We start from the raw sequence: 16,143 nt of genomic DNA on the forward strand, positions 1-16,143 counted from the left end.
ATTTTTAAAGTTTTATACATTTTTCTATATATTAGGCTTATAAACAAATTGAATAACTTTACGAGCTTTAAACATATCAATTTCAAAATTTATACACTAAAAGAATATTAAAAGACGCTTCTTTAAAAAAAAAGATACATTCGGCTTACTGGTTGCCAAAATATTGAAGGTCAAAGTTGGCATACATTTGCCGTGTAATCATAAGTGATAGAGGGCTCGTTTTTAAACAAATACCTTCGTCTTGTCAAGTACTTTTTATATGAAAAGTTTTACGTAATGCGCTTTATGGCAACATCCATAAAAAAGACAAATAAATAACCGTTTTCGCGTAAAATGTCGCTCGGATTGCATGAGAGGTGGTGGTGGGGGATATTCACTCGAAATGTGAATCAGCGAGTTCAAAATGATAGCGCGCGCTAAAAATTGCATTATCTCGGCTTCTTGTTAACCAATTTTGCTCTTTTTTTTGAATCGATGTCTCGGACGACAAGGATTTCAAATATCATATTTGCAAATACCATTTTTAATTGCAAAATTGGGAAATTTGCAATAAACAATTGTATGTTAAACAATAATTGCATTTTTTCTTCATGCATTTTTTTTGAGCTTGCAATTTATACATTGAAGTAAATTGTTACTTTTAGTAAACAAATATGTATTTATAAATTGTTAATAAATAATTTAAATTGTAAAACAAAGGCGAACGAAAAAAAATTTTTTTTTTTTGATAAATAAACTTTATTTTGACTCAATCTTCAATAATTAAGTTTTTTTCTTTTTTTGGAAGGACAAGAATCTTCAGGTCTGACCTTGCCCTTCAATATCTCGGCAACCAGTAAGCCGAATGTATCGTTTTTTTAAAGAAGCGTCTTTTAATGTTCTTTAAGTGTATAAATTTTGAAATTGATATGTTAAAGCTCGTAAAGTTATTCAATTTGTTTATAAGCCTAAAAAATGTTTAAAACTTTAAAAAAATTTCTAGGCTCTCCTAGTAAACCGATTTGAATTTTACAAAAAGCGTTTGAAAGTTTGAGCCTTCCTTTATGTGTAAATAAATTTGCAACTATCTGAGAGCCTTATTTAGGGCCTACTATAAATTTGAAAATTTGCGATTTTTTTCCAGTAGGCTGGATTGCAAAATTATTATGCAAAAGCTATTCGACCGATCTTAATAAAATTTAGCACCAGTTTTAAACATATTAAAAGGTTTTTCTAGGCGGAATATGGAGCTTGTAGGTCAAGTTTAGAAAGTCGAACACATTTAAAGGAATAACTTCATTTTTTTGTACTTTTTTTACAATTATTGCTATTTTTTTAACAATAAACATTAAATTTTCAATTTCTAGCTAACGAAATATTGTGTAAAATTGAATAACAAAACTTTTAACTTCGTATAATTTTTTCTCTAGGATCAATATTTTCCGAATTATAAACGAAAATAGGAGCAAAAAAATGAGAAATTTTCAATTGTTTTCAGATTTTGTTAAATAAAAAAATTAGCACAGGGTTTGCGACTGACGCATATCGTGATTATCGATATTGGATACATCCTGAAGGGATTCCAGCAAAAAAATAGCTTCCTATGGAAAATGTCCATTATGGTCTGAATTTCAACAGATCCCGCCTAGTCTAATAACCAAAAATGATTTTAGGCGATAATAGACCGGTCGTAACACAAGAATAATACTAAGGACTCGTTTCTCATTATCGAAAGCGTCTGAGGTAGGTATATATAGGAATAATAAAAATATACCAGTTTGACCAAATAATATAATATCTATTGGTCTCTTCATGCTTGTGTATGTTAGTAGATGGTGGCTACTCTGAACCGCAGTCGCTACAGTCACAGTTGTCAGCCTCCTGGTATCCTACTTTTTCTAGCCTGGTTACTAGCACATCGTAAAACGCCAGTTCTTAGTCTTTTTTCTCTCCATGTCAGGAAAGGCCATTGGTGTCCAGCAGCCATTTCCTCTGACGGGGCAAAGTGCGTTGTGTTAGTTGACGCTTTCGTTAAGTTTATTCTGCCTGGAGGAGTTTGATGATCACACAAGGGCTGTCTTCGCGATGCGTCTCCTGCTTCTCCCGTTCTACCTGACGTGACCTGTCTTTTGATGAGTGGTGAAGCGATTCCAATTGTGGGGTAAAGCTCTTTGATGTGTGTCGGTTTCAAGCCCCCCGATACTATACAGACTGTTTTATTCAAGATCACGTCAAAGTTTTTGGCACACCGGTGCTGTCAATTCCACGGCGGCACAACAATGCAGAGGAAAGAAGAGTGTATGGTTGTGGTTCCTATTTTGTATTAGTTAGTTTGCGGATGATGTTATTCCTTGCTTACTTTTTCCTGACTTCTGGACAGTAATATATGTAACGCAGAGTTATATCTAATATAATTCTCAGATATTTTGGCATCTCATTGTGTTTTAGCATATGGCCAAGTCATTCAACCTCCAGCGTACGTCGGGAATGTTTTTTCTGAGATAAAAAGTACACACTTGTGTTTTTGTAGTATTGGGTTGAAGATGGTGTGCAGCTTAGTATAGTGCAAATCTTCTAGAACATTTATTGGTTTTTCCTCGACTTCATTAAAAATTCTTCCCTGGGCTGCAACAGTTGGATCATAAACGTAAATAAATTGTTTTGTTTTTTGGTTTATGGGTTGGTCGTTCGTATATATGGTATATAGAATCGACACAAGACCGCCATTTTTTTGCTGTTCTTGCACTGGAGTGTTACGTAAAAGAGTCTCTTCTGAAGAAGACAATCTACCAATCTTGTGAGTCGGAAATCCTTTGTGGTTTCGTAGAGTTTTGCCAGTAGTCGCTGGTGGTTAACTGTGGCATAGGCTGTTATTTCTTTCCGTTCAAAATCATCTTCAAGTGAGGGTGAGTTTAAGGATTTGGCTGCAGCAGAACTTTTCGGGCCTGAACCCTACTTGGAATGAATTTGGTCTCCACAAATTCAGCTACTCGGTTCACTTATTTTTTCGAACGCCTTGAAAAGGTGACACAAAAGAGAGACAGGTCTAAAACTGTTTGTGTCCGTCGGATCCTTCCCTGGTTTTCAAAGGGTTACAACTCTGGTTTTCTTCCAAATTTCGGGAATTTGTAATGTAAGGATGTAGCAATTTATCACTTTACATTTATTGATCTAAAGTTTTATATCTGTTCTGTTCATATTTCGTCCAGGCCAGCCTTTATTATCTCAAATTTGGTGGATCCTGCCTCTTATTTCCTCTAGACTATTTTCGTCGTAGATATTTTTTTGGACACTCACCTTGTTCTCCCTTGATTCCCATCAACCGTTCATAAGGAGGAGGTGGGATGGCTGATCGCATGTGAGTAGTGTCAGGTTGGGTGGGCGGGGGGGGGGAGGTGGTAGGACAAGTTGTAAGAAAAGTTTACTGAAGGTTTAATGGCTTAAAATTTACAACTGGTAAAGACCGTCGTTTGATCACCACTAATATCTGTAGATAACAATTTGTTGATTTAGGTTTATTGGAATTTGTTTCAAACCATATAATTTTGGTTACATGATACATTTCCTACCGATTAATTCTCTCATAGATATGGCCAATGCCAGTTAGGATTCAAGATGAAAGGAATCATTTCCGAACAGTAACTGGAAAAATAGAGAGCTCTTAGATTGGTTAGTAAGCAAAGAAATTAAGGTAGAAGAAACAATACTTAAAAAGAGCTTTTACAGGCATTTAAATAAGATTCACGAAAATTTAAGAAGTACGCTGTAGATGAAGTAGCAAAGACGAGAAATGACTTTCGGAATTTTGCCCATTGGCGCAGATTGCGGACAGAGAATATATTCAGAAAGAAAGAGATAATTGCACTAGTGTGAAGCGTGCCATTCTGGATTAAATCCTTAAGGCGCTTTTTTGTATTATAAGTTGTATTGTATTCGAAGTTTGTCGGGCTGGTTATGGTTATTAGTTATTATATTATCTATACAGTCTTGTATAAAACTTCGACAAGAAGGTGTCCTTCTTTATATTTTTTTCTGATTTGAATAGTTCTATATAAAGATAGTTTGTCACAAATACTGAACTATCATATATTTACAAATACGATGTATAAATATGATCAAGACGGTCTATAAAGATGAAAATGAAGGACACAAAATAAGGCATGCTTTACACACCAATCATACAGATTGTACATAGACTGCGTCTAGTGATACATATATAGTGGAGTTTTCGCAAACAAAAGAGACTTCATTAGCATTACAGATCGGATTTTTTTGCTTTCGCCCCAAAATGATCTCGATGTAACTTTCTCTATCGTGAGAACGGGAACTGGACACTTTAATCTAGAACTACTATAACTTATAGACGATTTTTTAGTTGTGTTGCGGGCACATTCTTAACTGACAGATTTATTTAAATTTATAGTGTTGATAGATTGGAATGCGATTGTTTTATATAAATGAATAATTTTCTCGTTAAATGGGACTACAATCTCTACTATGATTAGATGGCTTGGAGAGAACAATAAATTAGTGTAAAATAAGAAAAAGAATCATTTAGCTGACGGACTGACTATTGGTTTCGAAATTTTCACAAACATTTATTATGGTGCATGTCTTCAAGACTGACATCATTAATTTTTAAAATATTCGAGAAAGGATAAATATTGCAACAGTGTCGGAGATTGAGGTGTTGGTATATATACATACATATAATTTATTAGTCTGTACTAATTAAGTAAATTTGCATATTTACAGTAGCTGGTAAAAGTCAGTCTGTAGCATTATTCTATTCACTAAAATTACATCTATTTAGGAAAAGAAATATCTATTGGTTCAATAGATTCTATAGGTTCTATAGAAATCAACATTGTTTGTCTACTATTTTAAATGTTTTAGTTGTATTATGCCTAGTTACATAACCTTTCACTTGTGTCCATATCGGTTGATACCAATATCAACTCTGGCAAGTACCTCTTTAAGAATATGCTCGGAGTACAGATTAAAAAACAGTAGTGACAACTGACAAGATGCGTCCCTGTTTAACTCCATGGAGAATTTAAATTGATTCAGAAGTATCTAGTCCAGTTCTGACCTTTATTTGCTGCTGATAGTATAGATTTTGTATCAGTTTTGAGTCTTTGCCATCTATTCCTACTCGTCCAGGAATTTCCATCAATTTATAATGAATATCCTATGGATGATCCAAAGTCTTGGTTATAAAACCGGGCCGGTGTAGTTTCTAAGAAGGAGGGGTTCTGAATTGAGTAGAAGCTCTTCAGTACTTCTTGGAAAACACACTCGGAGGGAGTAGTTCTCAACCTCAACACGGCGCGTCCCAATGGCTGATAGGGAACGTCCTACAGATATGTGGGATAGGTGTGAACAAGGCCTTGCCAAATAAACACCCGCGGATCTACTGAGAACATGGCATAGGGCAGCAGCTATGTCATTACGGGATCGGAGCGGTATAGAAGAACTGACAGGTGGTAGGGCACTTCATTGCCCTGGAGCTGATAAATTGACTCCAAAAGAGCTAAACTAGCCAACGGCATTGAAATGTGGAAAGCCACGAGATGACTACCACATTAAAGATCGGTAAGGATATCCCCAGGACACCACAATGGCTGAAAATCTAAAACAAACGGCCCTCAGTCCCGGGCACCCCTTAAGTGGGGAGAGGGTGCTAAGAATCCCCCGGTCAGCCAATAATGTCCCAAAAATTAAAAGGATCGGTACGTGGAACATTCGAAGCATGTACAAAACAGGCAGCAAATAGTATTCAAGAAATGGCTCGCCTGAACATAGATATTTTAGGATGCAGTGAAGTTCGATGGCCAAATTCTGAAATAAGAATTATAGATGAAAACCATATCTATTATTCTGGAGACGACGTAACAAGAAACAGAAATGGCGTAGCGATAATAGTAAAAAGGGAAATAGCTAAAGCAGTAATAGGATTTACGCCCATATCAGACAGAGTTGTGCTATTGAAAATTAACTAAGTCCCTCTAATATAAACATCATTCAGGTCTACGCACCGACATCAGAAACCACTAAAGAAGAAATAAAAATTCTATCAGACTCTCTAAAACTGACCAAAAAACATGAACTTACTATGATCATGGGCGATTTCAATGCCAAAATAGGACAAGGTACAGTCCAGAATGACGTGGGGTCATATGGTCTTTGCATAAGAAACGAAAGAGGAGAAAGACTGATCCAATTCTGCCAAGAGCCGGATATGGTTGTAACGAATACGCATTTAATTACACCCAAGAAGGCTTTATACATGGAAAGCACCCGGTGATACCCAAGGGAAAATCATAAGAAACCAAATTGATTTTACCAATATAAACAAAAAGTTTATAAATTCTATTAATTCAAACAAAAACATATCCAGGCGCAGGCGTCTTCTCAGATCATAGTATATTGGTTGCAAATATCAACATACGACTCAAAATAATTCAAAAGAAAATGAGGCCCAAGATAGAAATAAGCCTACTAAAAGAAAATGACATCCAGAAAAAAGTAAAAACAGAGATTAATAAGAATTTTGCGAAAATAATTGAAGACCCTACTAGAGGCATAGAAGAACAGTGGAACGAAATGAACACATCTATTAGCACAATTTCGCATAAATATCTAAAATCAAAAAGAGAAAAGAAGCAAGAATGGATGACAGATCAAATATTGCAGATGATGGAAGAACGAAGAAAAGTAAAAGGTAGAAATGTCATCGAATACAAAAAGTTGCATAAAACTATACTAAATGAGATAAAAAGAGCAAAAGAAGCATGGCTGATGGAGAAATGTAAGGAAAATGAAATACTACAACGCAAACATGACGATTTTCATACGCACAAAAAAATTAAAGAGGTACAAAACACCAGGAAACAACGCAATAAAGGCATAGTTATAGACATTGAAGGCCAGATTTTGACTACCATTGAAGATAAATTACGAAAATGGAAAGAATATTTGAAAAAATTATTCGAAGATGCAGCACGAAATCCGACTGAAATAAACAATCCCTGCGGCTCAGAAATAACAAACGAAGAAGTAACTATGGCTATTAAGTGGATTAAAGATGGGAAATCACCAGGACCTGATGAGGTGCATGGTGACATTTTAAAGCTATTACAGGCACACCAAATCACAGCTCTTACGAAGCTATTCAACAACATCTACGAGACTGGTTACTTACCAAAAGACTGGCTACTATCAATATTCATTCCACTTTCTAAAAAAGCTAACTCTAGAAAATGTGAAGAACATAGATTAATTAGTTTGATGAGCCATGTACTAAAGTATTCCTTACTGTCATTCACTCGCTCATATACACCAAATTAGAAGAACACCTAAGTGAAGTTCCATTCGGATTCAGATCAGGACTCGAAACGAGGGAAGCACTTTTCAGTTTGCAAATTCTAATACAGAGAGCTAGTGCTGGAGAACTGCAGTGTGTATGCATGTTTCATTGATTTCGAGAAGGCATTTGATAAAGTCCAACATGGGAAACTAATCGATATCCTAAAAAGATTAGGACTCGGTGGTAAGGATATAAGACTGATCTCAAACTTATATCTCCAACAAAAAGCAACAGTGCGATTAGAAAATGAACTGTCCGAGATCTTCACAGTCAAAAAAGGAGTTCTTCTTCTTCTTCTAATGGCGCTACAACCCTTTGTGAGTCTTGGCCTGCTTAACAATGTTCTTCCATTCTGCCCTGTCGGATACTTTCCTTCGCCACTGCCTGATGTTCATGGTTTTAAGATCCCTCTCTACGTCGTCTATCCATCTTTTTGGGAGTTCAAAAAAGGAGTTAGGGTTGAATATTATTACCGGCATTATTTAACATATACTCTGAAAACATCTTAAGGCTGTTTTAGCAGTTCAAGCCAACTGCGATTTGAAATGGGCGTATCACTTACTTTTCTACACTGCTTACGCGAGACCATCTTTACTCAGTGCCGCCGGCCGACGGGTAGTTTAATGACAACAAATACATTATTCTCCATTCAAATTAGTTTTAACACGAACTAACTGACCGTACGTTCATGAGATTTGACGTCACGAAGGAGATAACGATGAAACTAAGCCCAATGATGAGTAACACGTTTCACTATTAGATTTCAGTATTTTTTAGCAATTTTCTATAAAGTTGGAACACGCTTTTCTCGATTATTACTGGACACAGAAAGGTGAAACAAAAATTAACGATTACAGAAAAAAAAACTCTTTCGAGTGATGGGCGTAAAAAGTTTGGTTATAATAGAACGTTAAACAGTATATTCCAATTTTTCAACAGAAGTTTCAAAAAAATAAAAAAAGTCAAACCATCAGTTTAAAGGCAACATAATTTCGAATAACGTGTCCAAATTTCGAGACATTTTGTCAGTAAATAACAGAGAAAACACTGTCCCTAGGTTTTAATGCACCGATAAAACAGCCTTAAGGGAGGCCTTGGACGTATTAGAAGATGTGATTGCTGTAAATGGCCAACTTATAAACAATATTACATATGCAGACGACAGTGTTGATGGCAGATAGTGCGCAGGGGCTCCAAAGGATGATGGATAACGTAACATGTAACAAATACGACCTAAAACTAGATTGCAAGAAGACAAAAATAATGATCATTAGTCAGAACACCAACATAAACGCTCAAATTACAATAGACAATACACCTTTAGATAGAGTGGAAAAAATATGCTATTTGGGCTGCAATAGAAGTTAGAATTGGGCTGAGTAGAAAGCTGGAGCCTTACAGAAAATGCCATAAAACGATTAGAGGCACGTATGTTGAGGGACTCATATATACACCACAAAAGTAACATAACTATTCTCCAGAAACCGAAAATTGGCTTACTTCGGCCACATCATGCGTAATAATAAATACTGACTTCTACTATTGATTCTACAAGGCAAGATTGAGGGTAAGAGAGACCCTGGACGTAGACGTACATCCTGGCTGGCCAATCTTAGGAAGTGGGCTGGTCTAACGTCAACAGATCTATTTCGAGCTGCTGTGAATAGAATAAGATGGGTCAATGTGGTCGCCCAAATCTCTAGAAGATAGGCACATTTAGAAGAAGTTTGGTATTTACTAGTTTTCAGATTTTTTCCAGAGGCACATTAGTAAATTGGCTGGTGTTAAAGGCTAGTGAGTAAAATGGTCTACCAAAGCTTATTTCCATATAAAAATATCTAACTTATAAAAATTGTTGTTTCTATGAATTCTTTTTTTGTGAAAACACGAAAATTTACGGCACTTCATAAAAATTACTATAATATTACCTTTTTGTATTTATAAACATTTTACACGATCTCTCATATCTAAACAAGCAAGTGATGCACCCGCATTTGAGCAACAAATAAAACATTCTACTTGAAGACCTTCAAACATTTTCTAAAAATAAAATGTCCGTCACATGCTTTCGTAATTGTTAAATAATACTCATATTTATTTTAAATGTTTAAAAAATCGATGTGTGGCTATCGCCTCGGGCTAGTTAATTTGTTGATTAAACGATCGTGTCACGTACAAGTTTCAAGTTTTTGTCATGTTTGTTGATAAAGTTATGTTTACTGTTTGCTAAGCAACAACAGCAGGTCAAGAATGTTAAAATGAAGTTAAACTGGAATTTAAATACCACCAAGTAATTAATAAGGAATAATATATTACCAAAATATTATTTCTTATGCTCGAAAAGTCTTCTCCTTACTCCTTAATACGAAAGCTTTTCGGTAACTACGTTAAATAACAAAAAAAAAATATAAGTTTTTTCGACAAAAAACATTTTATTTTTCAACATACCTAGTTCCTTCCCTAGACACTAAAAACAGTTTGCCCAAGGATATTTTAAATTCGCAATGCCTTGATTGAACTCGATGAATCGAATATAGCGGCAGCAATTACCTCGCAATTAAACGAAAATTTCATACCGCCAAGCTATTTAGTCAGCTTGAGAAACAGATGAGGATTATGAATTATGATGAGTGGGTCCACTGAGTATGCGGTCTACCGTCGCGTTTCTGCTATATAGCTTGGCGGTCTACCGAAGGATGCGGTCGGTCTACCTCTGCAGCTAAACAACATCATAATCTTTTCTCAGAAGGGTTTGTACACAATAATGAAAGGCAACAAATCGTTGGTAGGCAAAATGTTTATCGCTAATGCTACGTAGTAATAAACATTTTCAGGAATATACAATAAACTTGTTTCTTCATTATTATATAAAGAACACCATAATCTTTTTCCAGAAGTGTTTGCGCAAATAATAATCCCTATTTTCAAATAAAATGGCCTGGTAGATTTACAAAAATTAGTTGAGTCTTGAAAATCAACAACAGAATATTTGAAACGAGAATGTTGCTGAAAAACTTCTACAGAAGCGTGATTTTATCAGGAATATGCTGTGGTGTTTCTTCTTGACGAAGCAGATGATAAGTGCCATGCAGCACAAGACCTGAAGAGATCGAGGTGGAGAACCGAGGTCAGTTCTGCGTTGTCCTCGCAAGGGCTGCCAAGTAACACGGTTTGGTGTAATGAATTTTTTCATTAAACCGATCTCAACGACATGATCAATTTGAAGCTGTTCCTATGCGTTATTTTAGAAATAGCGTTTTTCTTCGTGGAAGATATTCATTCCATTAACCTCGACAGTTAACTTAACGGGGAAGTTAACGAATACGGTAACCGACTTGTAAGTAACATGTGCCGAGAACTTTTTACAGCCATCGTATCGAGAAGAGACCCGATTATAGGAACAAACGAGAGCCCCATTCAAATCAATGAGACGAGAATACAACCAAGGATGTATGCTGGAAGGAGATCGGAGACCCTGGGTGTTTGGGTTGAAAAATGGGGCAAACTGCCGCTATTTTTTCGTCGAGCGGAGGGACAGTGCGACTTTAGTCCCTATTATCAAAAAGGGAAGTTGCAGCAGGTTCCGTCATCCATTCTAATGAATGCTGCTTATGCAAACCTAAATCGACTGCGATTCGAACATCGGACGATGAACCACTAAAGACACTACATAGATTCTGCATCAGGTGCGTACACAGAAGGGTTCGAGCATTTTATTCTTTTGCGCAAATCAGTAGCAGATTGCGATCAGTAGACCGCACACTATAATAGAGCAATATGCACAGGTAGACCGTATACTATAGTGGCACCGAATGAGTGTGGTGATGAGTGTGTCCAAGGTGGTAAAGCCACACCTATGTTGAAGGGAACCCCAAGATGGGGAGAGAGGGATGAGAGGAGCGATGTTACAAAGAGTTCGAAGACATTCTTCTTCTTTAAGTTCCATCTTCTATCGAAGGTTGGAAATCATCATGGCTATGCGGACTCTGTTCACTGCCGCTCTAGTTCTGCACTACTGCATTCAAACCATTCCCTTAAGTTCTTAAGCCAGGATATTCTTCGTCTGCCCACATTTCGCTTTCCTCGGATTTTGCCTTGCATAATAAGTTGTAATAATGCGTATTTTTGCCCTCTCATCATATGTCCTAAGTACTCCGAAGACCAAGTCTTATCAAAACTTAACCAAAAAAAAAACACAAACTAAGAAAGGTAGAAAATTATCAACTAGAACATGGAAGTATACGAATGGAATGCAATGGAATAAAACAAGCAACGATATCCACGGGTAGAGTGGAGACGAAAAGAAAAATAGAACTAAATCTGAAGTACAAATCTTTATCAAAAATGAGTGGAAAATAAGATTAATTTCTTCTTTATGCGCCATGTTCTCTTATAATGTTTCATGAATTTCATGAATTATATTCAAACTAGGATCTTAAGTTGGTCAAAGAGGAAATACGTATTCTTCCTTGTATTATTACTTGAAGCAAGTTATATAGTTTGCCTCTAGTTGCCATTAGATAATGTAAATTTCTGATCTTAATGGTGTTCAAAACTTCCTTTACCTATCCCACCAATTCTCAACACGTCGACATTCGTGACTTAATCTACTCTGCTAATTTCCAGTATTCTTCTATATGTTCATAGTTGTTCTTAATGTCCCTCTTTAATGTCCAAGCTTCAATTCCGTAGAATAACGCGGGGAACACATAGCACTTAAGCAATCTTTAACCATTGTAATAACTCTGCCAGCCTTTCATTTTTTTTAAGTAATAGGTGCCTTTCTTGATTATCATATGTTAAAATAATAAGTATATAATTGAGTGCTCGAATATATGAACTTATCATAAACCTTGTCTTTTTTATGTTAAGCGATACATCAATTTACTCAGCGATTACTTTACTATTCTGTCAACCACTGGTTGTAGATCTTCCAAGAATTCAGCTATTAGGACAGTGTCTCTGCAAATCGTATACTGTTGACGGGTCTACCGTTTATTTTTATATGTCGTTTGTTCTTCCAAAGCTTCGTTGGTTGAGGATGTTTCATTGGTACGCCGTAAGTTTCGTTGATTCATTTTCGTGTTGCCAAAGAGTGTAATATTAACCATTAATATGCTAATTACGCCTATTAATTTTTGTCTCAAACCTATGCTCCATATTTTATGTGCTTCATTAGTCCTTTGTATCCTAATAATTTGGGTGGTAAATCTTCTACTTCACTGATTCCTAACTTCCACTTTTGCATACCAATTTTGGCAACGTCGAAATATTTTCTCGGGATTATTTCTTTCTGTTATTTATGGCCTTGTTTTTCCTCCCTTTTATTTTATTCATACACGAAGTTTCCAGACGTATAGGTGTAAAAAACTGTTTTATAGATCCTTGTCTTTTTGCAGGTCTAGAAATATATTTTACCCTATTTCGTTATTTAGTCTTGTGTTTTCCATGTCCTAGATTAGAATATATTTGGTTTTCCTTTGGTTCATACTTACAACCATTATTTCTTTGCTTTGCTTCCCATTATTTGAAAAATTTTCATATTTTTGCTTTTTCCTGCCTGTAATGACAATGTTCTGTGCATGTGATTACATTTTTTGTTTTGTCGCTTGTTTTCGGGATTACTATTTGAATTTTATTGAATAAAATCGTCGAAAGTGCCTCAAACATCTTTTAAGGGTAAATGCATTCCTGATTCCTTGCACCTTGTACTTATTTATCATTACACCTTATCAGTTCTATTATATATTATGGCTATCTTGGTTTTTTTCTGGGGAAATTTCAACTTCACATGAGTCATCTTCAAACCAGTTTTTGGTGTCCTATCGCCGTATTCAAATCTTATTTGTTTTTATGGTTTTATAAATATTTGTCTGCTGTTGAAATATTTATGGGCGATATTATTTAAGAAAACAAAATTCTATTGATAAACACAAGATCACCAAAATAATCTAAAGGTTAGGTCAATTACAATATGGCTACTTCATCTTTTGTTAATATTCCATCAGAATTCAACAGTTGCTGACTACAAGTTACGTAATAATAACTCTTGGGTCATTTTTTAAAACCTACAGTGTTATACATAAAGGACCCTATTATGGATGACCAACTGTTAACAACGAAAGAGTCAAAGAAAAACATAATACGATACATATAAAGTTTGAAAGTGTCTTCTGATATCAAGTTACGTATGCTATTCATACATGGAACACTGGCAGAGTTTCTCAAAACAGATAGAATACCGAGAATGATCAGAGGACAAAGAAAAGAGATAAGAGATGTACTACTGAGATAACTACTTTCGATCCCTATTTGCTTTAAAGGTGACGATAATGAACCACCAATACCAGAGGTGACGACAAACGAAGAAATACATATTGAGGAGGAAGAGGTAAAGAAAGCATTAAGCATATTAAAAAATAGAAAATCACCTGTAAAGGACAGGATACCGAACGAACTCCTAAAGTATGGAGGACCAGATCTGACCAAACAACTATTAAAACTAATCCAAAAAATAATAGAAAAAATAGAATTCCTCAAGAATGGAGATATACCTCTCTTCAAAAAGAGAGACAAATCGGACGGGGAAATTTACAGAGGAATTAATTTATTTAACACAACGCTAAAATTAACAACCAAAGTAATAACAAATAAACTGGATGCAATTATAATACTAGCAGAAGAACAACAAGGTTTTAGGTCGGGAAGATCATGCACCGACGATATATTTATAATGAGGTAAGTGCAAGAGAACTCATTAGAATACAACAAACCGGCATATTTATGTTTCGTGGACCTTAAGAAGGCATTTGAGCGGGTCAAATTAAAGGACGTTATCCACTTATTGTAAACAAGAGAGATATCTTTAGGAATAATCAAAACGATCAAAAATATCTAGCAAAACACAATAAAAGTAAAAAAAAAGAAGAACTAACCAACCCTATTGAAGCTGGCAAATGGGATAAGACAGGGAGATTCCCTGAGTCCTCTATTGTTTAACCTGATTATAAATAAATAGATAAAAGGATACCACATGGGAGAAAAACAGCTTAAAATAATCTGCTATGCAGCAATACTACTCCCTGAAAGTTAAGATGATTTAGAACGTATGCTGCACCAATTTAATATAACCACCAGAAAATTTAACAAGTTAAAATGTAATTGTAACAAGCAAAAGGACAAAATGCATTGTTATAACAGCAAATTTACTAAGATGTAAATTCGAGCTGGAAGGTCAGATAATAGAACAAGTGATGGAGTTTAAATATCTAGGCATCACATTATCTAGCTACGGAAAGCTCGAAACTGAAGTAGAAGATCAAGTGAATAGAGCAAACAGAGCTGCAGGCTGTTAGAAACGGCAGAGATGAAAACACTCAGAAAAAGTGGTTGTAAGACACTATGGCCTATGGGACAGAGCTATAAGTACAGATATACGACGTAGATGAAAGGTGATCAACAGAATGTTACGCTTGAACCGGAGAAATTATGTTAGAGAAAATACAATAAAAATCATTGAAATTTTAAAGATATATAAAAAGAATTAATGCTAAAGAGATAAAAAACAAATCCAGCAACTGAGATAAAAGGAAAAAGAACTGAAGAAAGAAAGCTATTGATAAGAAACCTGAAAGAAAAATAAATAAAAAAAGGACAGATTCTGGATTCTTTTCGAAACCTGGTTATAAATAAGAACGCTGTCATTTTGACATTATTAAAACTAGAAATTCTCAATATCAATTACCGTTCTTCATCATATTGCTGCCCTTATTTGATGAATTCTATTGAGGATGGTCAAGCAGCTTATTTTCATGGTGTTAGCTTTTGTGAATAGAAATGTATATAAAAATAATTTGTGAGTATCATATGTGCAAAGAACTAATGGACAAACCTTATTCCTACATTTAAAATTTTTAAAAATAAAATAAATTATATATAGTTCCAAGTTCTAGTTATTAGCTTGAAATTGAAATGTATACTCGGGCAGTTTTTATACCCTATCCCCTCCAAAGCAATAAAAAAAAAGGTAAACAATGATATCATAGAATCTGGATATTCTACATGTACATAAATATTTATTTTGAGATATAATTGCAAGTTAATAGTGAAGATAAGGTTATAAAATTTACATTACATAAGTTTTTACTGTTAGAATGTTATTTTCTACTTACAATATTCGCAAAACTATCGCAACTTTCCAAAAAAGTTTCCCACAATCGAAATCACTGAGTAAACCAACCCTAACTGTTAATATTCACTTATAAACACCGATCTCACGGCACTAAACAATAGAAAAAATTCCCATAACAGTAAAACTAGCGAATCTGTCGTTACTTCACCTTCGACGATCAACACCAACCACTGACGTTCCTTCCATTGCACGTAGTATGAAGTTTCAGGTGAACGTATTGCTCCCACTACTTCCTCTTTTACCTTTGCGTTTACCTGTCCCTCTCCGCTCGTTCTTTTGATTGGTAATAGTCGTGTGAACGGTGCTTGAATGTGAATATTTCGCTTTGAACGACCACTTGCTGGTTATCAGTCGCACAGGGGCGTATCTACAGATATTGTTCATCCAGTTATCAATTTCGCCTTTAATTTTTTTGATAAGGAACGATCTGTTTTGATTTAAAATTTGCACTGGTCGTGGCGAAATATTTTATACCGTACTAGTTCACTAATGTGTTTCTATTGTTTTGTTATCAACTACATTTAATGTATTTCAAGATACAAAAATTGTTTTGAATATACTGTTTCTAATATTAGTTGATATAACAAAATAGATCTGGATTATA

At 35.2% G+C, this 16,143-nt stretch overlaps 1 protein-coding gene across 4 annotated transcripts in view; it reads right to left on the reverse strand.

The window, feature by feature from the left end:
* Positions 1-15,866, reverse strand: part of LOC140445901 (echinoderm microtubule-associated protein-like 2) — a 109,228-nt gene extending 93,362 nt beyond the window's left edge. For all 4 annotated transcript variants that reach the window (XM_072538352.1, XM_072538343.1, XM_072538360.1 and 1 more), the window contains exon 1: positions 15,520-15,866. The gene's annotated coding sequence lies outside the window, so the exon portion shown is untranslated. The remainder of the gene's footprint in view (positions 1-15,519) is intronic.
* Positions 15,867-16,143: the final 277 nt, after the last annotated feature.

The sequence above is a fragment of the Diabrotica undecimpunctata genome, chromosome 1, assembly GCF_040954645.1.
Source record: "Diabrotica undecimpunctata isolate CICGRU chromosome 1, icDiaUnde3, whole genome shotgun sequence".
NCBI lineage: Eukaryota > Metazoa > Arthropoda > Insecta > Coleoptera > Chrysomelidae > Diabrotica > Diabrotica undecimpunctata.